The following is a 24,492-nucleotide window of genomic DNA, read 5'->3' as shown; positions in this document are numbered from 1 at the left end:
TGCTCTGCGCTGACCTGGAGAGCGGGAAGAGAGATTTAACTGAAGGAGCTCCTCTGAATATTTTACGTAACCTTGAAGAATTACGTTCCTTCAAACGAGTCTTTGTTGGCAGCAGATAAAAACTGGCATCCCTGTTAAAAGATTTAAGAACCAGTATCGATCATGAGTCATACGATGGTAGGGGGATAAAAAGCACATCTAGAGGCTCCAGGCTGCTTCATCCTGTTGTGTTCAGCTCTGAAAATCTTTTATTTATTTAGATATTTCTCTTTTTTTTTTTTCCCTAAAGTTGATGGACTGCAACCTTTTTGTATGACGACTGTTAAATTCACCAGACTCAGTGGAATCTGTGAATCTGTATTTTGTTTTTTAAATGAAAAGCTGCTCTAAACCACAAGTGATGAAATGCAGTGCAAGAGAAAACAACCTAAGTAAGAGAGTGTCGGCTGTGGGATAACAGTGCCTAAGGTGTCAGAGCAGGCATGGGGGGTCCTGCCTGTGACTGCAGGAATATATTCAGGTGGTGTGGTCACAGCAGTGAGAGCAGTAATCAGTGTGTGCACTTTTAGAAAAGCGGAAGACGTGTGCAGATTAAAGTATGCATTGTAAAATCTGTTACTCCAAAACAGGAGATAAGAGGAAGAAGAACATATGTGAAGCTGCAGCGAACAGGCGAGGTAAACATCATGCTACAAGTGGGACATAACAAGATTGGACAGAAGGGAGTGAGTGGAAACATGCAAAACAAATAAGATGCAGGGTGTGAGGGCCCAGCTGCCTATAAATAGAGCAAAAACAAAATCAGTCAGCAGATCTGTTCATCATTGAGCTCTTAAAGTTTTCTGGGACACTGACTCAGTATTTAATATTTAAAATCACAACAGCACAACAAGACAAAATGGCATGAGATGGGGAGAACAGAAACGGATGAGACATTGTTTTAGATTTGATTTAAAAAAAAAACGGATGTTAAAGAGACAGTAGCATGCAATGTCTCTTCAATATTGAAGAACAAATGATGGTCCTGTAATCAATCCGGTTGCCGTTGCTGTAGCCATGCGGCCAATTTGGCACGAAAGCCCAATTGTCTCTCAAAAACAAACTCCTACCTCTTTCAAATCTTTCCCAGATTGAAGCGATTGTTTGACCCAAAACTTACCATCACACCGGTCCCCTCTTCAAATCAGACACCATGCACAAAAAAAACAATCCCAATCATCATTTTGTGAACAACTGACAAATTCTCTGCACATTGGAAAACCAATTTATTTTTTGGAAATTTTGTTTACTTACTCTTCTGACAGATGTTTCCTTGAATCAAAATATTTTTAATAATCAAAATATGTCCTCAATTATCCAAGACCTCGAGAACCAGGAGATATGTCATACATTTGTGTAGATAAATAGAAACTAGTCATTTTTTCTTGGCCAAACAACAAATTGAATTTAAATCAAATAAAGCGTGATCACTTTTATGAGTCACGAGGATCACATTTCGGAATGTCAGGAGTTTTGTACATACAGAGAAGGTAAAGATCATGTTGTGAAAGACTCTCTAAAAGTGCAGTTTGTTCACAAAAAGGTTAACTTGATGACAAAAAGCACACTGCTGAAAGAAACATTCACACAAGGCAAGCATGAAGCTGGCAGTTGCAGAGTGATCACATGACAAGAGAAAATAAAAACATTTGATGATGTCAAAAAAACGCCCAGAAATGATGTTCAGCTTTCCAGAAGTTACAAATAATTCCTCACACTGCATTTCAAATCAAACTCTGGCTTCTAGTTTAGTTTCTTTAGGTTGTGTACAAGGTTATTGTGGTTTAGAGATTCCCTTCCTCTAGTTATTCATATCAGATTAACTGGATTTATAATATCTGTATCCCTTTATTTATGTCCGTAATGTGAGGCATGCAGCACATCATCCAAGCACATTTTATTCCCCTTGAAGCAGGATCAAAGCCCCACAAGCCAAGAAACACACACACACACATATACAGCAGCTTCTAATTATGGCATTTTAAAAAACACAGACAGGTGTTTAGAGATTTTAAAGGATATAGGATGTCATTCAGCGTACAGCGTCCACTCGTGATTCTTTGGCAGCCTTCAGCGACACCACTAAAGGCGCTTTCATTCTGTGATGGTCTGAAGAAAAGAAGCTTTCCCTCTAACAGCAGTATCACCTGACAGAGACCATTAAAACAAGCCCCCTATCTCTCTCATGCACACACACACACTTCCTTTCACAAATGTACCCAGCTGGTTACATCCTAATCCAGAGACGTAAATCCATTTAATCCCCTTGACAAAGTGATCCCAGTGCTATTGTGCTAGTAACACTACACCAAAATGCACTCAACTGTCTATCAGATGATCTGCATCTCTCATGGTCTTGTGCTGGTGATCATCGACTTGGTGTGTGGCTCATGGGAAATAATTACATTGCTAGTCAAATTGGTTTCTGTAAATATATTAAACATCTGGTGTTCTGCAGGAGGAGGAAACTGGAGACTGTAGATAAATCTTTGCACCATTTTTCTTCTTCTTTTTTATACTCTACATGTTTCTGACACTTCAACACAACCTCAGCGCCCCGACTGTGAACCCACAACTGTGACAACTGATTCTCACCAAAGTGACAGACCATTCAAAGCCAGACTTGTATCACTCAATCCACTATTATACACTTTACTGGCTTCTATCAGCCAGCTGGATGAAATGTCATTAAGACATCCACGTCCGTCCTGCTGTGTGTCTGAATGCAGCTGGCTGAGGAGACATGGCATTAGCAGGGACGGGATCGGGGTGACGCTACATTTCACATGAAGGAACATGTGTCACATTCACTCCACACAACATCCAGCAACAGATATAATTCATTTTTCTCTGCCATTTGACAATTTTAGAACATCCTGTCCGACTGAATCAGCCTCCTGTCCTCCACTCTTGAAGTCAGAAGCGTTGCAGTGCTGTTGCTCTGTTGGATGCTGTCTTAATGTTGCTTTGTTTCAGCTGAGAATTCAAGATGATCTAACTTTAAACCCAAGAACTCAGTAGCTTTTAAACTCTTTCATTTAATGTCTCCGATTAACAAAAAACGAGTTTCCATCTGAATGCAAAGTGTCATTACGTTTCTGATAGTCTCTCTTACGTGGAATCTAATTGGGTGTGATGAAGCCAGACATCTATCAAGAAAACGTACACAATCATTGGTGCCAATCATAACATCAGTAACGAGGCTGTTCAGCTGATTTCAGCGTCACTCAGTACTGATTACTCATTATTTAATTTTGTTTAAACTCTGACGGGGAGCTTGAAGAGCACGATTGGAGTTGGTGTTGAGAAGTAACGACTAAAAAGTGTGCAAACACTGTGCCAATTGAAGCTGATTCTCACCTGATTTTTGAGTCACAGAACTGATCTCACAGTCAGACTGAGTTTAAGTGCCATTTGACTACCGTGGCATAACAGACAAACTAGTGACACGCCCACTTTTGTATTTAGTGAGAGCAAAATGCAACAGTTTGAAGACAAAGAAGAAGGGAGTGGTTGTTGTACTGCACGAAATAATAGGGGAGCGTTTCAGTCTCGACTCTGACCTTTCCTACACACTGTACCTTTAATATACTGTGGGCTGCAAAACCCTGACAGTAGTGATAGTAGTTGCTGTGCACTGCCAGGGAGAAGTCAGTCAAAATGTGATCAGCCTAAAACATACACATTCAAGAAAACTGGTTAAACCCTAGAACACAACGCTGGGTGATTTTCACCCATGTGATTGCTGCATGTGAGTTGCATGGGTCCTTGGGTAGCTTCATGCTGCTCTCTGATGTTACCCAAGGTAGGCCTGTTTCCCTTCTACCATCCCTGTTGTTTTCAGCAGGCACATGTTCAGGTGATTTTCACCCAACGTTTGTGATTGAGAGTCATTTTTTTGTTTATCTCTCCACCAGTTATCAGTGATGCAAGGGGACTGTGCCTTCACTGGATAAGACTCACATGTCCCAGGAATGGGTGGCCCAATGAACAAGTTCCTAGCTCCATTATTTAAAAAAAGGAATCATGAATCATTTATTATCATTAATGATGAATCCCTAATTTTCACTAATTTTGGAGACTATTTATAGGGTCCTGCCATGATACTTTTTTGTGCGTTTGATGAGATGTTTTATCCTGGGGACTACAAGAGGAGTACTTCAATTTGCAATGTATAGTTTTGCAATGATATATTTTGTATTTTTTATCAGGTATATTATATCGGGTAAAATATACTCTGTGTTAGTGATACGGCGCGCATTTTGTGGCGTTTCCATCGACTAAAACCGGGACAGGTCCCTAAATTACCAAGCTGTTCCGTCCCACTTTTTAGTACCCTTCTGTTGGGGTGCCAGACACACCGATCTGACCCCAGAAGGTGGAGCTAGAAACACTGCAGTCCGTTGATTGGTCGAAAGAATCGTCACTTCCCGTGTGACAGTGGTAATAAAGAACAACACATAACCCCGCCTGTGTCGTGCTGCCATGACGTCATGCTAAGACATAGCTGACTATCAGCATCCGGCTTACACGCCGCCCACCAAGTAGGGCACGGTTGGCTGTGGAAACGCAAACAGGATCAGGCGTTACCGATCTGACCCGTTCCAAACTGTACTGATCCATACCAGACCGCTTGGTGGAAATGAGCCCTAACTGTTACATTAGTGTTCTAGGGTTAAACAGCAGTGATTGTGAGGTTTATAATAACTTGGACTTTTGTGGATCCTTCATAAGACTCAGATTTAAATGCTACCTTTTAAACAAGAGCTGATGTTTTGAGGACAAGCTAAAAGAGGACTCGCTTTATGAAGTGTGTTTGGACCCTTTTGAATACAGCCCTGAACCTGGTGTGCTCTACAATGAAAATAACTCAAGTCCAAATGAATTTCACTTACAGTGTACTGCACGTATAGAAGCACAACTGTGTTAAATGAGTACTGGCGTCGCCTTCCTTTTTCCTTTTTCTTTCTGTTGTAAGAAATTTGCAGTCATAGCTGCATTTCAATAATTGCTTTCCATTACATAAAAAAGATTTGTGCAGCCTGTTCTTGGAGTGCCTAATTGTGTGTGTAATGTAGCAGCTTTAAAACAAATGGGCCCAATCTCTCCAAGAAAGTTGTGTAGTCAGACTTTACCTCAAACTTTTAATAATATGTCTGACATCAAAAACGCTATGTGTGTTCATGTTCTGCATCCGTAATAGAGCAATTCATAATTCATTACTCCGGAAACAGAACTTCATTCTGACTCTCGCAGCATCGTGCAAATTTTGTGATTCTTGTCAGTAAGGAGATTTTATAGCTGCTTTAATTTAGGCATGTGGTTAAATATGAAAACCAAATGATTAGTGTCATAAAATGGAAATTAGTAACATTTTAAATAATATTCAATATTATAAATAATTAAACTAACACCTCCTAATGAAAGCAGTTAAATTCCATATTAAATAGCCTCAAACTGAAGCAGTTTATCTTACTAGCTCTGTGAAAGTAGGTCATCTAAACTATGTTTCATTGTAGAGAAGATGAAACTCTGCAGCAAAAAAAAAATATCTATGTGAATATTTGAACATCCTTTCAAATGAGCTACTGAATATTTGTGATTGGACAGCTGCACAAGCAGGAAAGTAACAGTGTGAGCGTCACTGCATGATGTCAGGGAAAGCAATGTGCCCACTCTGGTGTTTGAGCTAAGACAAGGGGGGGAACGGAGAGCCTGGCTTTCTTCCCCTTTTTTTATTTTACTCATGACAAGCATTATTTGGAGTCCTCCTCAGATAGGGGATCAGCTGGGACGTGATATCCTAGAGTTTTCATCATTCAATGAAACAATACCCAAAGAAAAGTGCAGTCATTACCTGGCCCTCTCTGAGAAACACACAACAGTCAATAGTATGCATCCCCAAAGTCCGTTCTACCTCCTATAGTACTTCTTTCTTGTTCTGCTTCATGTCATCACCACACTACACCGAAGAACAAAAAGCACTGACTCCTCAGCCAGCCTATTAGACAGATGTAGAATTGAAAAATAGCAACACAAAGGCTGCTCCGAAGTCCCTTGTCGCAGAGGCGCTTTAAGGGAAAATGTAAAAGCCTTTCAGCAAAGGTCAGAGATACCAGACGATCGATTTGATGTTAAATTACAATTTGAGGCAAATCAAGAGTAATGAGTATAACTGAGGGCCCATCTCTTAGTACCTCACTCCTAACCTAATGCATCTATCCAGCAGAGCAGCGTTAGTGGTATTACACAGCTCACCATCTTCCTCATTATCCTCCCCAAGCAGCAGTGAGAGTGTGGAGAGAGGAAACAGGCAGAGTGACCAGCCACTCTGATGGAAATTGATAGCTCCCACAGCTGTGGCTATACTGTGCAGTCTCTCCTCTCACCAGCTACGACAGACAACAGTGCCAAAAACACTTCAGGACGATGTCCTCTTTATATGAATTTCTTGCAGGACTCTGGATCGGTCAAACCGAAGGTGTCAATGTAACTCTATAGTATACTCAGGAGCATGTTTCTGTAGAATGACTTACTGCTGTCATTTCCCCACTGTGTACTTGAATTTAGAGTTTTCCTCAAAGGGATACTCTTGAGTATTATGAGTAGTGTTAGCTAGCTAAGAGCAAGCACAGCTGGTGCAACAGCTAGCATAGTTCCATCTGAACCTTAGAATTTACTCAGCAGCATGGTGACTTATTTTTTCTTTTGAGTCTCTGAGATGAACAAGATGTTTAAGAGGGATGCTGAAGGGCACATTTTGTTACTTCTGGTCATACCCAGGGTGGTTGCTTCTCTCAGTTCCTAGTACTTTTGCTAGGCTAAGCTAAGCCTATTGGCTGGTTGTAGCCTCATTTAAGAACAACATTTTAACATTTTAAGATATGGGTGTGTTTATAGTCTAATCATTTCCTTCTATGCAAGAAAAGATCTCTCCAAAACATTGAACTTCTACTTAAGGTTATCAAACCAACACATTTGTCAGTGATTCAGCAAATACACATATTGATACATTTGGACCTTGCAAGGCTAGCGGTTTTCTACTGCTATTAGGGTTAATGCTAAGCTAAGCTAAATAGAGCTAATCTGAATTTAGAGGAACTTGGTATCGAGACTCGTCCCCTAGTTTCCAGTGTTTAGGCTAAGTTGCTGAGCTAAGTTAAATGGCTTGTAGTTGTAGCCTTGTTCTTAGCAATAGCAATAGCATTAACATATCCCCCTGCTGTAGAGTTCTCAAGAGTGTTTTCCAGTATATGCTTGTCCAAGCATGGTTCATTGTTTTGGTATTTCAAGTGGTTAAAACTGGGACAAGGAGTCTTGACATGGAGCTTGAAAATGGGATGTACGGTCACTCTATATAAGACATATGTTGGCATGTTCGGACGGAAGGGAGAGGTTTTCTACAGTTTCAGATGTTTATGTTAGGATAAGCTAAGATAACGGTGAAGCGGCTGTAATCTTGTTCTCTAATCACAGATTTAAAAGTGATAACGTATTTGTCATTTCACTCTCTGCTCAGAAGAGATCAGAAGTCGACTATCAAATGCAAATCAGTACAATTGTTATTCAAATCATCTTTCAGGCAATTTTATCACCAGTTTTTCTCCTTAAAGGCAATAAGACACTTTAGCTTTTGACAGATCTACTTTCCCTTTTCTCCTGTTCATGCTAAGCTAAGCTAAATACAGTGGCTGTAGCCTAACATTTTGAGCACAGGTGTGAGAGTCTGATTGATCTCCCCACTGGGTGATTGAGACAATCGTTCAAAAGGCTGATCTACTGCCTCTGATTATTTAATACATAAAATTATCATTGAAATTATCACAAATACATTTCTTTTCTTTATTAAATAAATTGGGTATTGCCACACACGTCACAATGGTTAGTTTCTCTAATCAAATTGGAGCCAAACAGCTCCAGTGTTAGCGATTTAATGAATCTTATTATGAAGCTTTGCAGAGGAACCCGGGACAGATGGTGTGTGGACAATACAGTCAATCTAGATATTTCCAAGGAGACAGCCCAAACAGAGAGGATTGTGGGAGCAGATGTGCTGAAGACCTCTTGCCATTCTTTTTACATCTTGTGGGTTGGAATGATCCAACAGGATAATCAGAGTAGATTATACAGTAGTTCTATAATAACCTTAATCCCAGGATTGTGTATATGTAGGATAGTGTTACAGATGTGGAGTAAATCTTTGCTGAGATGGAGTGAAACACTTGAGAATAAGCCTGACAGTGGAACTGAGAAATCAATGTAACCTACAAGCCTGTAAGCATGGGCTCAGCTTATTTGTACTCCAGAAATCACATCCTAGTGTTAAAATAATGCGTAACAATGTTCACCAATCACCCTTCCAGTTAAATATGCGCTGTGGTTTTGGATCCCACTGTTGACGTGTGACAAATCCCTATCTGAGGAGCAGCTCTTCAGTGAAAGTTAAAAAAACTAAGTATTAATAAAGCACCCTGTGTGTTAAATACAGCTGAGCCTTAAGTGCTGTTAACATTAAGCTATGCCATCCTCCATTACAAATGACAAAATAGGCAGAAGTGGGAAAAAAGGACAGATCTGAGGTGTCAGTGCAGTCAATGAATTGTTCAGAAACAACTGGATTGACAACAGAAGAGGCTAAAAGACTCTGCAGCGCATAGTGAACACAGCCAGCAGGATCATCGGTGCTCCTCTGCCCCCCCTCACAGACATGTTCCACACCCGCCTCACCAGCAGAGCCATCAGCATCGCTGGTGACACCTCCCACCCCTACCACTCCCTCTTCAGTCTCCTGCCTTCAGGGAAAAGGTACCGGAGCCTCCGGACCCGCTCCACAAGACCTTTGAACAGCTTCTTCCACCAGGGTGTCAGGATGCTCTGAAGTCCACTCACTACCTCCCCCCTCTGCCCCCTGGACTGTAACACACACACACACACACACACACACACACACACACACACACACACACACACACGCACACACACTCTCTCTCTCTCTCTCTCTCTCTCTCTCTCTCTCTCTCTCTCTCTCTCTCTCTCTCTCTCTCTCTCTCTCACTCGCTCTCACTCTCTCTCTCTCTCTCTCTCTCTCTCACTCTCTCTCCCTCACTCTCTCTCTCTCACTCTCTCACTCTCACTCACTCTCTCTTTCACTCTCTCTCTCACTCTCTCTCTCTCACTCTCTCTCTCTCACTCTCTACTCTCTCTCTCACTCTCACTCACTCTCTCTCACTCTCTCTCTCACTCACACTCTCTCTCTCTCTCTCTCTCTCTCTCTCTCTCTCTCTCCCTCTCTCTCTCTCTCTCTCTGTCTGAGAGGGTGTGTGAGTGAGAGCTGAGAGCGGATCTGATTTTGATTCATCTATTTGTTAGTTTTGGTTGAAGTTTTGTTATCTTTGTTTGTTTGATTGTATGTATGAGTTGTTGTTTTGTTGTTTTCCTGTTGAAGGGCTGTGGTTTAGTGTGTTTGTGTGTGTTTGAGTGTGTGTTTGTTTGTGAGGGCAGCCTCCTTTGTTCGGCAGCATGCCGGTGGCGGAGGCTGCAGCCGCGGAGTTTGAAAAGCTGACTCGCCGTCATGCGATCAAGCTGAACCCCGCGGTGCAGTGCTCCGTGGAGGAGGCCGGTCTGGCCGTGGGAGAGGTGGTTGGGTTTAACTCGGTGAAGTCTGCCTCCCGAATGAACGGTGCCATCGTGATGTTCCTGGATAGCACAGCTAAGGTTAACGAGGTGGTGGAAAAGGGTGTAGTCATCCAGGACACCTTTATTCCTGTCTCCCCCCTCGTTAACCCGGCAACAAAAGTGATGATCGCTAATGCCCCCCCATTTATCAAGAACGAAACCCTGGTAAAGGAGCTGTCAAGGTACGGGCAGTTAGTCTCCCAAATAAAGATGGTCTCCCTCGGGTGCAAGTCTCCTAGGCTAAAACATGTGGTGTGCCACAGGAGGCAGGTTTATATGATCCTGAGGGACAAGGATCAAGGTCTGAACCTGTCCTTCTCTTTCATAGTTGATGGTTTTAATTACGTGGTCTTTGTGTCTTCAGGAAGTATGAAGTGTTTTGGCTGTGGAGAGGAGGGACACTTGGTCCGCTCCTGTCCGGGGAGGGGTGAGGCGCGGCGGCCGGCTGCGCCGGCGGCTGCTGGGGGGGACCCGCCGGCGGCTGCTGGGGGGGACCCGCCGGCGGCTGCTGGGGGGAACCTCCCGGCGGCTGCTGGGGGGGACCCGCCGGCGGCTGCTGGAGGGAACCTCCCGGCGGCTGCTGGGGGGGACCCGCCGGTGGCTGCGGGGGGGGACCTGCTGGCGGCTGCTGGGGGGGACCCGCCGGCGGCTGCTGGAGGGAACCTCCCGGCGGCTGCTGGGGGGACCCGCCGGTGGCTGCGGGGGGAGACCTGCTGGCGGCTGCTGGGGGGGACCCGCCGGCGGCTGCTGGAGGGAACCTCCCGGCGGCTGCTGGAGGGGACCCGCCGGCGGCTGCTGGGGGGGACCCGCCGGCGGCTGCTGGAGGGAACCTCCCGGCGGCTGCTGGAGGGAACCCGCCGGCGGCTGCTGGGGGGGAACCCGCCGGCGGCTGCTGGAGGGAACCTCCCGGCGGCTGCTGGAGGGGACCCGCCGGCGGCTGCTGGGGGGGACCTGCCGGCGGCTGCTGGGGGGGACCTGCTGGCGGCTGCGGGGGGGGACCTGTCGGCGGCTGCGGGCGGGGGCCCGCCGGCGGCTGCGGGTGGGGACCCCCCTGCGCCTCCGGGCTCGGGGGCTCCGGCTGCCTCGGGGGGTGCCGCTTGCGGGGATCTCCCCCTGGGGCCGGTCTCTCCGGGGGGGGCGGTTGAGGAAATGGCTGTGACGCTCGAGGGTCAGGCCACGATAAGCACCGATGAGTGTGCCAGGAGCACGGTGGAAAGCATGATGGATGAGGATATGTCTGAGGGAGGTCTGATGAAAGTTGCCCATAAAAGGAAGAACTTTGTGACTAAAGGGAAAACGAGAACATCAAAAAAAGTGAGTAAGAACAGAAGGGTGTTAGTTGACTCAGAGAGCGATTTTTCGCTGACTCAGGAGGACTCTCGGCCCGCCTACCCCCCGTCTGACATTAGGTCTTTCCTTGCACGGACTAAAGGGTCCAGACTGCCGAAGGTCGGGAGGTATTTCCCCGACCTGAGGCATTTTATTAAGTCAGCCCAGCCCCTGACAAGGAAAGGTGTGAAGGTGCTCACTGACACGGAAGTCTACAGACTTAGGAAGCACGTCAGCAGAGTGAAAGCTCAGATCGGGTATGATGAGGATGACGATGATGAAGACTGCTAGGTGTTTTTTATTGACCGTTCTTAGTGTTGGTTTTTATTTTGTACCCATGGGGGATTTTAATATCAGTACTCTGAACCTGAACGGGGCCAGGTCTGATTTTAAACGTGCCGCTCTTTTTAAACTGATGGAGACTAAGCGTGTGGATATTATGTTTTTACAAGAGACCCACAGTACCTCGGACAATGAGAGTGACTGGAAGAGGGCTTTTAATGGGGAGGTGATTTTAAGCCACAGGTCCAGTCTGAGTGGGGGGGTGGGGATTTTATTCTCCAGGAGTTTTTTACCCTTTTCTTTTACTGTGGAGGAAGTTGTTGCAGGTGCTCTGATCAAAGTAAAGGCTGTGTTTGAAAATGTTAAACTTGTGTTTTTAAATGTCTACGCTCCCACCAATGGGGTGGAAAGGGTGGGTTTTTTAGACATTTTAAACGAGTGTGTTAGAAACAGTGAGGATGATGGTTTTATGTTTTTGGGGGGGGATTTTAACTGCACAGAGGTCCCAACCCTGGACAGGAACCATCCTGAGCCACACCCAACATCGTCCCACACGTTCAGGCAGCTGACGGAGAGTCAGGAGCTGTCTGACGTGTGGAGGGTTTTTAACAGTCAACACAGACAGTACACCTGGAGCCACAGTAGGGACGGGGTTTTATCTCAGGCCAGACTGGACCGCTTTTATTGTTTTAAACACCATTTAAATATTTTTAAACGGTGTTTTATTCAGCCTGTGGGTTTTAGTGATCACTGTTTAGTCTCTTGTCGTGTTTTTATTAAGAACATTCGTTTAAGGAGCGCCTATTGGCATTTTAACACAGCCCTTTTAACTGACCAGGCTTTTAGAAATGCTTTTAAATGGTTTTGGTTATCCCACAGAGAGAGCAGGCCTGCCTTCACTAGCATACAACAGTGGTGGGATGTGGGGAAGACCAAGATCAGACAGCTCTGCCAGCAGTTCACTCGGGGTGTCACTGCAGACTTGGCCCGGTCTATGAGGGATCTGGAGACGCAGGTGGTAGAGCTGCAAGTTCTAGCAGACTCTACGGCAAATCGAGGGCATTTAGACTCCCTCAAGTCCAAAAAGTCGGCCATAGCCAACCTGCTGGGCGTCTCAGCACAGGGAGCTCTGGTCAGGTCCAGGTTCATGAATGTGGCCCAGATGGACGCCCCCTCCCGGTTCTTCTTTGGGCTGGAGCGCAAAAATGGACAAAGGAAGATCATTCACAGCTTACGTACGGGTGGCGGCTCCGAAGTCTCAGACTCGTCTGAGATCAGGAAGCATGCTGCCAGTTTCTATAGAGACCTCTATAAGAGTGAATGGTCAAGTAATCCAGATGTGCTCAGCGGCTTCCTGGCGGGTCTCCCTCAGGTGAATGAGGCGGACAACGGGGAGCTGGCGGCGGAGGTCACTCTGCAGGAGCTCCACACTGCCACCATGAGCCTGCAGAGTGGCAGAGCTCCGGGGATGGACGGCCTTCCTGCAGACTTTTATAAGTCTTTCTGGTCCATTATAGGGCCAGACCTGCTCGGGGTGGTCAAGGACAGTCTGAGGACCGGCAGACTGCCCCTGAGCTGCAGGAGGGCCGTCATCACCCTGCTGCCAAAGAAGGGAGACCTGCAGGAGATAAAAAACTGGAGGCCGGTCTCGCTGCTGTGCACGGATTACAAGATCCTGTCCAAGACTCTGGCCCTCAGACTGAGGGAGGTGATGGCGTCCGTCGTCCACCCTGACCAGACTTACTGTGTGCCCGGCAGGTTCATCAGTGACAACGTCACTTTGATTCGGGACGTTTTGGAGCTCTCTGGTTCATTGGCTGTGGAGACTGGTCTGATTTCGATAGACCAGGAGAAGGCTTTTGACCGGGTTGAACACCAGTACCTGTGGCAGACTCTGGCTGCTTTTGGGTTCAACCCTGGTTTCATAGCCATGATCCGGGCCCTCTATAGTGACATCGCGAGTGTTCTGAAAGTTAATGGCGGGCTCAGTGCTCCATTCGGGATCCAGAGAGGGGTGAGGCAGGGCTGCTCTCTCTCTGGGATGTTGTACTCGCTGGCTCTGGAGCCTCTGCTCCACAGACTGAGAGCGAGACTCAGTGGAGTGGTTTTCCCCCAGTGTCCGGTGTCTTTTAAACTTTCTGTGTATGCCGACGATTTGATTGTTTTAGTGAACACGCAAAAAGATATAGATGTTTTAACTGACACTGTGACAGACTTTGGTTTTATCTCCTCTTCAAGGGTCAACTGGGGGAAGAGCGAGGCTCTGATGGTGGGGGAGGGGCTGGGGGGCCGGCTCCGGCTGCCTGGTGGCCTACTCTGGAAGAGAGGAGGACTCCGGTATCTCGGGGTCTTCCTGGGGGATGAGACCTACATGCAAAAAAACTGGGATGACGTGCTCGGTAAGGTCAGGGGTCGGCTGGAGAAATGGAAGTGGTTGCTCCCCAAAATGTCCTTCAGGGGCCGGACCCTCATTGCAAACAACCTGGTCTCATCCCCCCTGTGGCACCGGCTGGCCTGTGTGGATCCTCCGGCTCCTCTCCTGTCACAGATCCAGAGGGTTTTAGTTGATTTTATTTGGGACAAGCTGCACTGGGTCCCACAGAGCGTCCTGTTCCTTCCTAAGGAGGAGGGGGGGCAGGGGCTGGTCCACCTGGCCAGCAGGGGCGCTGCCTTCCGCCTCCAGTTTATCCAGAGACTGTTGACTGGACCACGGGACGCTCTGTGGAGACCCCTGTCCCGCTGTATCCTGCAGCGTTTTAACGGCCTGAGTCAAGATTTTAATCTGTTTTTAATGAACACTGTAACTATGAGCACATCTTCACTGCCTGCTTTTTATCAGAGTGTTTTTAGTGTGTGGAATCTGCTGAGGAAGGAGAGGAGGGGGCAGGCGGACTCTCTGTACTGGCTCCTACAGGAGCCGGTCCTGATGGGGACCCGGTTCGGCCTTCCCGGCTGGGCAGGACAGAGTCTGGCTACGCGACTCCAGGCCGCGGGGGTCATCACCCTGGGTCAGGTGGTGGAGCTGACTGGGCCCGGGATGGGTGACCCCTCTAGGCTCGCTGCCCGGCTGGGAGTGACGTCTCAGAGGGTCACAAAAAGACTCCTGGACCACTGGAGCTCGAGGCTCACGGGGCACGACCGCCTGCTTTTAGACTCTTCTGACACGGTGACAGCTGAAGACCCCTTCCCCGCCATCTTTCTGGCACCGGATTTTAAAGACTGCTCTGGTCCCCTGATAAACAATCCCCTCCCCGCCCCACTGGAGGGCGCCACGGGTAAAACTTTTTACAGACTAATGGTAAAAACGCTACACAGGAAGCGGTTACATGAGAGACCTGACACTCCATGGAGGAGCTACCTCGGTCTGGGTCCTGAATCCAGACCCGAGTGGAGGTCTTTCTACAAGCCTCCTCTCTCCAAAAGGCACGCAGACATTCATTGGAGAGTCCTCCATGGGATCATTGCGGTGAACTCGTTTCTGTCCGTCATTAACGCTGCAGTGGAGGACACGTGTCCTTACTGCCCGCAGAGAGAGACTGTGTTTCACTGTTTCTATGAGTGTCCTCGTCTTTCACCACTGTTCCTGTTTTTACAAACTGTTTTTACCCGATGTGGAGAGGTTTTTACCAAGCAGCTTTTTATCCTGGGTTTTAAATACACACGTCTACATAAACACAAGTGCCAGCTTTTAAACTTTGTTTTAGGGCAGGCCAAGATGGCGGTGTATTTTAGCCGGAGGAGGAAGGTGGAGGATGGTTTTATTGTTGAACCTGTCACTGTGTGTGTCAATATGATTAAGTCCAGACTCCTGATTGATTTTAAGTACTACAGGGCGACAGGAGATCTGGACGCCTTCGAGCAGGTCTGGGGTTTTAAACAGGTCCTCTGCTCTGTGGCAGGGGACACGCTGCAGTTTGGAGATGTGCTCGTGTGAATTATGTATTCATTGTGTATTTATTTATTTATTGGTCTGAGATCAAAATGTGTGTCAGATTAATAATGAAGTTTTGATTTGAGTATTGTTAGAGAGCGGCAAATAAAGCTGGATCAAAAATCAAATCTCACTCTCTCTCACACTCTCTCTCACTCTCGCTCACTCTCTCACTCTCACTCTCTCTCTCTCACTCTCTCTCGCTCACTCTCTCTCACTCTCTCTCTCTCTCTCTCACTCTCTCTCTCTCTCTCACTCTCTCTCTCTCACTCTCTCACACTCTCTCTCGCTCACTCTCTCACACTCTCTCACTCTCTCTCACTCTCTCTCTCTCTCTCACTCACTCTCTCACTCTCTCTCTCTCACTCTCTCTCACTCTCTCTCACTCTCTCTCTCACTCTCTCTCTCACTCACTCTCTCTCTCTCTCTCTCTCTCTCTCTCACACGCACACACACACACACACACACACACACACACACACACACTTGCATATTATCTTGCATACTGTCTGCACCTTAATATCATTTGCACTGTTATCTATTTTTATTTTCATTGTCCATTTTTAAACTGTCCCTGCACTACCTGCACTGTGTACATAGGCTGTTTTTATATTTTATTATATTTTATTGTATTTTATATTTAAATTTTAGATATTTAAAAGCTGGAAGAGAGAAACAGCATCTCGTTTTTCCTGTATGTCTCGTATATACAGTGAAAATTGACAGTAAAAACCTTTGAACCTTGAACCTAATCTAATTGAATTCCCAAGCTCTAATGAGGGTTAGGGGTATCAATAATTCTCAGGCTCACCCTCCTGCTCACACGGCAGTAAGAAAAACCCTCCAAATGTGGCTTACACCCTGTGGAGCCTTCAGTTTACTAAAGTCAACTCCAGTCTTGGTTTATTTTTCACAGTCAAAAAGGTCTTCAAAGTATCAAGAACATGTTCCTGAAAAGTGATTTGTCTGCGCTTCATCATTAGCGCAGCAGCTTTCAAATTACGGCAAGTGCGCTTTCGACTTGTTTTTGGCATTTCAGACGACTCTCATGAGGGATGACACCCAAACCAGCAGCATCAAAGGCAACTTCTTTTCAAAGAGAGAAAAAATATCGACTCCAGCCTGGGATTTAAAGAGGCAAACGCTCGACTCCATACGGCTTCGTTCTGTATCTGTGTAGGTGAGATCAAACCGTTCAGATTTGATAGAAAACCCCCAGCAATTATGCAAAGAGGGATATTCTTCCACACAGAACACAGGTATGAATGAGGACTCTGTGTCTGAAAAGCTGGCAAAGATGGAAGATGTCTTTAGAGCTCAAATGCTTCCAGGTGCCATCCATGACTCTTCTTTGCTGTGAAGACTCAACCTATGAATTATACATCTCATGATATTCTCCAAACTGTGTATGACGGCTGAGCATGGAAACATACTACATGTCAGGGTATAAAACAGCCGTGTGTGTGTGTGTGTGTGTGTGGCGTGGATTTTCAGTTGTTTATTTGCACAGGGGGTCGAACCCCTTTTGAAGGCGGAGTTCAGTGTCAAAGAATTTCACAAACACCCTTTGACAGTCAGGGAACAGTTGTATTTAAACAAGGCAAAAATCCGCTGGGAAAATCCCTCTAATCTTTTGATCCCAATATCTGTCTTTGGACTCAGAGACAGCGGTATACTATTAATCTGCTTTTGTCTGAGTGAAGCTGCAGGAGGCTTCCAGACAGAGTGACACTTTCAGAGATACAGTCAGGTCATGTGGTTTGTGCTCACACAATGACAGACATGCCTGAAAGGGGAGCGCTCATTCAAATTAAACTTTATCTCCCTGAACAGTGTGTCTCAAAGCAGTTCAACTTACGTGTGATCATGGAAAAAAGCTTCTGAATACTTCAAACTAGGTCATCCAGGTCATACATGTCATTCCCACAGCTGCTAACTATTGTAGTGCAGCTTCTTTGATGTCATTTAAAACCTTAATGCATTCACAGTCACAGTTTCCATGTGTTTCATCTGTCAAAATGTGGTTTATGTTCACGTCCTGTCATCATGTATTGCCCTATATACTCATCTTCAATAAATCAGACTTTATTTGTAAAGCGCTTTCCATACAATGATATGTAACACAAAGGGCTGCACATGAAAAAATGATTAAAATAGAATAAATTAAAAATCCATATGTAGGGTTAAGAACATGATATATGCAAAACAATTATAATAATAAAAATAAATATAACATAAGTTGCTGAACTAACTGAGGAAATGCTGTCATGATATCTCAATTAGGAAAAACTGAAGGTAAAATAAGATGTTAAAACTCACAGAGAAAATAATTACTATGATAAAGAATCACTAAAATATTAAAACCAGTAAAATAAACTAAGATGCTACACTGAAAGTAAATACAGCAATGTAAAACATAATACAATATTAAAATGCTTAGAGGTAATCTGTAAAAATCAGAAAATAATACAATTTAATTAATAACTATACAGTGTTTCAAATTATTATGCAAGTTTATTTATTACTTATCTAGTTCCAATTTTAGTCACTTTTTTAAGTATGTAGTGTTTTATTTTACTTAATTATAGACAAAATATTTATTCAGTTAAATTTCATTTTTTCATTTTTTTTTTTATTTATTGTTGATTATTTCATTTTTTAGTTTCAAATTATTATGCATGTTGTATTTTTGTGCATATTTAATAAAAATATGTTAACAGTCGTTTTCAAATTGTTTAAGAAGTCAGATAGTGAATATATGTATTCAACTGTGTGGTTAAAATTATGCTTTTCAAAGTATGTTGGCTGTATTTTTAAGATTTGAGTGTGCCAAATTATTATACAAGTTGGTGATAAGAGCATATAACTTGTGAAAATTATATACTATAACCATTATTAATGTTCTATTGATTGAAAATAATAATTTTTAATACAACTGTATTCAAACTTCAAAAATAGCAGTTTTCTTTACATTTTTAAACAAAATAAAACTGTTAAAGTCTTTGAAACATTTCAAATCTAAAGTGTTTCTCTCATGTCAAATATAACCTCCTTTTCTTTCAGTGAGGGTCAGAGGTCACTGGTGAACTGTGACACTGTGTGCTGCACCTTGTATGGCTTTCCAAAGATGCTCTTTTAAACTGTATTTCTTGACATCATTTCATTTTCTGCAGATTCTGCATTTATTCTAAAAATACAGCCAACATACTTAGCATAACTTAGATATATATATATAATAATTTTAACCACACATTTAAATAAATATATTCACCATCTGACTTCTTAACCAATTTGAAAACGACTGTTAACATATATGTTTTAAATATTCACAAAAATGCAACTTGCATAATAATTTGGAATACACTGTAAATAAAAAATAAAATAATTACAATACATTTTGAAAAATAACTGAAAAAATGGAAATTACTGAATACATATGTTGTCTATAATTCATTAAAATAAGACAATATATACCTAAAAAAGTGACTCAAATTGTAACTAGATAAGAATTAAATTAAGTAAGATGGAGTAAGACTCAGTTAAAAGAGAGACTAAAAAGGTAGGTCTTGAGTTTGCTTTTAGAAATGTGTGTGCAAGAATCCCTTCCCCTGTGACTGATCCAAGCCCCAGAGTTTGGTTAATGTGCTTAAAAAACCCAGTGCCCTCACTATCCTGCACCTTTAAACAGTTTCAATCACACTCTTGTCAGTTCAGTTGTTCAGCCACCCATTATAACCCTGTCCGCTGCTCTGCTTCATTTCTGCTCTCACTGTGTTAAGTTGAATTGTCCCTGGGGATGAAACTTGGCACAAACATGCAGTACTGACTTCAGGCACGAAGCCAGAGCGTCAACCAAACAGAAATTTCTCACTGATTTGCCTCCTCATACAAAAACAAATACAGAGTGAAGGGATACTGAGCAGTCCAGCAACTTCTTAGCTGGAAGTCCTACACAGTGGCTGTGATACTTAAAACAGACATGCAATGGACTCTTTCTGGGCAGAAGTCAGGATGACATCACAGAGTTAGCTGGAGGCAAAAGGAAGCAAGACTGGAGGCTAACACGAACCACCACCACAGGGCAGCAGGCTTAATTGAAATCTTAAAATATTGTTATGTTGTGGTTTTGGATTCCAGAAAAGAAGGAGTAATAGTCTCTAAACTGAAATTCTACTGTTTACCAGCCGACACTGCCCGTCAACAAATACAGAGACAACTATGAGACGCGATAAGATGAAAGGACTGGACGGAGGCGCTCATCAAAATGCAGTGCACACTTCTTATAGTGCATATTTAACTCTGAAAACCTCTGGCATGTTGACTTCAGGCTTGGTCTGCTCATTATGACCGTTTGCTGATGAAGTTACATGATCTGGTGTGAACCCGGTGTGTTGTATTCTGAAAATTAACCAGATGTTTTAAGCTTGTTTCGGTGTCTGACTTCCTGTCTAGCTCGATCTGCCATGTGCTGAATTCATGCATCGTGCAAGTCTTGCATATCTGCTGCAGAGGGCTCAGGATTGCCGGAGCTGGCCCCGGAGCAGATCTGCAATGGAATGGAGGCACAAACATTGACTAGAGTGAGACCTATGTATTAGCTCCACTGCTGTGGTATGGCTGAGACAGACCGAACACAGATCTGGTGGAAGTTATTCGTCTCATAACTATCATCTCTCTCTCTCTCTCTCTCTCTCCCTCTCTCTCTCTCTCTCTCTCTCTCTCTCTCTCTCTCTCTCTCTCTCTCTCTCTCTCCCTCTCTCTCTCTCTCTCTCTCTCTCTCTCTCTATCTCTCTCTCTCTCTCTCTTATTCTCTTCTATCCATCTCTCCAACCCAAACTCAGTTTCAGCAGAGCTGCTGTAACTTGCTAAATACTGCAAGGTGCAATGCTCATGGTGGATTAAGATGGGATCAGACTGAGTCCTGTCTGTAGGATGGGACTGGATCTTATCCTGTCTTGGTGTTGGGTCTTTGTTAATAATAGAACATAGAGTACGGTCTAGACCTGCTATGTTTGTAAGAGCATCTTGAGATAACGTGTTGTGATTTGGTGCCAAACAAATATTGATTGATTGATTGATTGATTGATTGATGGATTGAGGTTCCTCGTATCATAGGCCTTGGTTTCTATGCAACTAAAGTCCCTAATCTAAGCGCCTTGTCCCTTAAGTACCAGCATCAAAAATATAATTTCATCAAGATAATTCACACAGTGGACCAAACGCTTGCCCGACAAGTTGTTCTCGCCTGGTTGATGAAAGTATAATCTGAAAAAGTCTTTATATCCGGTCTCTGCATTATTTTCGCTTCAAGTTGTCCCCCGCCTCCACCTCCCCATCCTCCTACTCCTGACTCTGAAAAGTGTTCGAGGTGTGTCACTGTTGTAGAAGACAATGTAAAACACCTCCTCTAATATAATCAAGGGGTTGCCAAAGTCATCATGTTTCAAAGTCTAGACGAAGGGCATTTCACTTCAATCCCATCCCTGCTGATTTGAATTCACTCTGTGCTCTGACAAAGAAAACTGTTGTCCGACTAAATGAATGAAGTTCCTCGGCATTCAAATGGCACAAAAAATGCTTGTTTTTCAAAATAAAGTCACTCGTCTAATTAGAAGCTGTGCAGTCAGGGTTGGATGAGAGGTTCATGTGAGGTTGCTGCTGCTGCTGCCTGAGCTGAATTAGACTCTCCTGTTCTGCACAGTTGTTGTAAAAAGCACTTGTAACCTTGAGATTTCTCTGTAGCTGTGCACAAATATCTGACACCGTGAGATCAGATTTGAAATATTAGCTATAGCAAAAGAAACAACAAAGGCTCCTCTGTTTTTCTATAATATATCTGTCAGCGAGGAAGCTACTACCATAGTGCAAAAAAGACCAAATCCAATTAGCTGTGAAAAACACCCACCTACAAGAAGACATGGTCAAATATTCCAGCACCAGCCAGAGCACACACTTTGGCTGACATACAACTCCGACTCCATTCCTTTTCAAGCAGCAAAGCACAAATCTGTTGTGATGTTGTCAAGTCCGGTGAATAATTGAATCACACAACCCAAGCTAGCTGTTGGTGTATGACTCAAATGTGAAAATAGGTGTGACATCATTTCACTTACTGTATGCCACAGTCATTCTTGGTACGCTGACATCACGCATTAGATGCCGAAATCTACTGGCTTAACTCGTCTGACTGGCTGCGCTTCAACGAGTGACGCAAGTCTCAGGGATTTCCAACTATTTCTTACCAGAGGTATTTATAAGCTTTCTTTATACGACCGAAATCAAAACATTCAATTTGAATACATCCACAAATATTCACTGTATCCCTTGAATTGCATAATGTACAAGATAAAGCTGTACAGTCTGTGTTAAGGTCTGCCCTACTTTCTGCCAGGACTGATTTAGTATGTTTAGGTAATGTACCAGGGAATAAACATCACTCTATTTTATCAGGATGAAATATGGAGCTATGCAATGCATCTATGTTATTTCCCTAATGAGAAAGTGGAGGACAGATTCTGGGAACTTCCTGGCCGTAAAACAGTGCATTTAAATAATTGTTTTAACCGATCAGAGGGATTTTCCTGTGTACGTGTGTGTGTGTGTTTGTGCGTGAGTGTGTGTGTATGCATTGTGCAAGCTTGTGGTCGGACAGGGGAGTGTTGACAGGTCTGGTGGCTAATCCTATAATCCTTTCATCTGATCAAAGTGATACAACAGCTTTTAAATTATTTAATGGAGGACAGGTAAAATCTCAACTTCAATGTACTTTGGAAGTGAATGGATGTTTGGGCTTAAGATAACTTCTGGGAGGGATGATCTAGTATTTTTTTTTTCTTATGCAGCTGCAATTAAATTTGATTCTTCTGCTGGTTCAGACTCAGATTACACCATTAAACAGTCCCTCCAGGATTTCACGGGTTTTTTTGTGTGATTGTTCCGGCCTGATTTTGCGACAGCTTTTTGAAAAAACTGCGGCGAAAGTTGCAATTTTTTTACTTTGCTTTTTTCCCCCAATAACATCTCAGGGGCAAGTGAATAAACTAAATTACAGTTGTTTTTAGAAAACATTCTTGATTTGGCCACTGTGACTGTATTCTGATTCTCTTGATTCACAGAAAAAAGGCCATGAAAGGGCTGTATTGCATATTTACGACGGTCCCTGAATGCACCTTGCAGTGACAGAGCATAGACTGTAATTAAAAATGGACAGTGTTGCTCCGCCTCTTCCCGTTGTACGGTTCTGAAGCCAAAAAATCCCTCTCCTGGGCGCCGCCATTGTGCAGCCAGAGCCTGTGAAGCCACAGTAATAAGCTCCGCCCTACAGTGTAGCGTCACAAGACGCTGTGTGTCCTTTGAAGTTTCCCTCTACGGCGGCTGTGAATCAAAGGAAACCAGGAAGTAAAACCCCGTTTTTTAAATTCTAATAAACTTTTCAGGAAAAAGAAACTTTTCAGGAAAAAGAGGCCTTGGACATAAAACAGTCAAATACTAACTACATATCACCACAGCATACAGATGTGACAAACATTCGTATGACGTGTATTTATTTTTTAAAGTTTGACTGCCCCCCCATTCAAATGAATGGGGGGAGACAGACTTTTTGACCTATACTGCACCTAGCCACCAGGGGGCAGACACTCTGCTGAAAGCTTCACCACCAGGGGAGCATCCGGCTCCCTTGTGACAGAGGCACTTGACAGTCAGTCAGTTCATGGCACTCTGAAATGCATCTGCATCTTTCAACAAGGAATTGATCAAAACTTACTAAATGTGTCTGATGTTTCACCAAACTGGAATAAATCAAGCTACATCAAATATTAAACAGACGTCCCCCGTTTGTGTCTTTGTCACTAACAAACACCAGGGGGTAAAAATCCTCAATGAAGATGAGACAGATGCATGGAGGCGGGGAGAGCTGGTTCATAAAGCACACCTGCTGCAGGTAGAGACCAAGCTAACAATGAGCCACTCAGATAATAACTCTGGTATCAATAAATAACAACGTTGTCATCGTCACTCGTCCAGCCTGCTGTTCCCCGTGCGTGTTTTGCTGTTGAAAAGTGCCGATCAAGTGAGGACTCACGTTTATGTTCCAAGGAAGTGAAATTGATGATGAAACCGATGACGTACAGGGGCTGAGATTAAGGTGATTGGTCAAATTTGTGGTGATTATAAAATTACAAGGCTGTGCAAAAAGCACGCTGATTAGTTGAATTTGCGTTGATAGTTGTGATCGCGAATTCGCAACTTTCTGGAGGGCCTGATTAAAAACCACTCCAGGTTTGGGGACTGCCTGTAATCCCCTATTCCAAACAAAGAGTGATAGTGTTTTCCATGCACTGATATTTGCAGTTGTTGCCGGCCTGCTTCGTGCAGCACAGGCTGGCGAGAAAGCACACAGCAACACAAATTACCCCGAGATGGAAAAATCCAAAACACTGTCCCTGCTAGAATAGTAAATTAGCCGGGGAAGGTACAATTTGGGGGATGCTTTCATCCAAAGTGACTTAAGGTAGCACGAGTTCATACAATTTCAGCATGAATGTCTCCACTGGGAATTGGATCTCTGTGTCTTGCAATGTTAGTGGCATGCTGAAATGAGCCATAAAGAGCCACCAGACGTTCGTCATTACAGGGCGTGTTATCTTGTTTTATATGGTGTGACGTCAAACATGGTAGAAGCTACAAACGTGCCCGACATAATACATAAAACATAGTCCAACAGGGAATAACTCATACTGATGATGCAAGGGAACACTTATAGGAATAAGCACAAGAAGGAAGGAAAAGGCTGATATCATGTGACGTGAAACATGGTGAAACTAAAAACATGCCAGACATTAAACATGAAACATCACTGAAGAGAGGAGACTAACAAGCTCTCACTAATGACGCATATTGAGTTCAGAAACAGATTTTTTTTCCAGGCACACAAGTGAAAGGATGTGAAACATGGAGGACCAGCATTAGCATTTTACACTTTATCTGTTTTCTATTCACTCTTTGTTTATCCGAGCACATTTTGGCAATCACAGGAATCCCTCGTCTTTTACACCTCTGCAATCACGCAACTTCCAGCTATATTTAAAGCTGCAGTGATCAGTATATTCACATCAACAACAACAGGGAGAAAAGGACTGTGTGTTATATGAGAGGGTGCACTCGTACTGACAAACCCACTCAGGTTTATCCCCCAGCTCTGCAGTTTTCTTAACCACACCGGGTTTTATATCATC

General features: G+C 44.0%; 1 protein-coding gene and 1 long non-coding RNA gene across 2 annotated transcripts in view; one reads left to right on the top strand and one right to left on the bottom strand.

Annotated features, from left to right (window-relative positions):
- The window catches only part of LOC117811938, a 103,544-nt gene that overhangs the window by 53,064 nt on the left and 25,988 nt on the right, over positions 1 to 24,492 (top strand). The gene's annotated exons all lie outside the window — the stretch shown is intronic.
- Positions 1 to 24,492, bottom strand: part of LOC117811937 (neurexin-1a-like) — a 404,484-nt gene that overhangs the window by 372,143 nt on the left and 7,849 nt on the right. The window lies entirely within an intron of this gene.

The sequence above is a fragment of the Notolabrus celidotus genome, chromosome 4, assembly GCF_009762535.1.
Source record: "Notolabrus celidotus isolate fNotCel1 chromosome 4, fNotCel1.pri, whole genome shotgun sequence".
Taxonomy (NCBI): domain Eukaryota; kingdom Metazoa; phylum Chordata; class Actinopteri; order Labriformes; family Labridae; genus Notolabrus; species Notolabrus celidotus.
The sequence above is the reverse complement of the archived record's forward strand: the minus strand, read 5'-3'. Positions and strand labels throughout refer to the sequence as shown.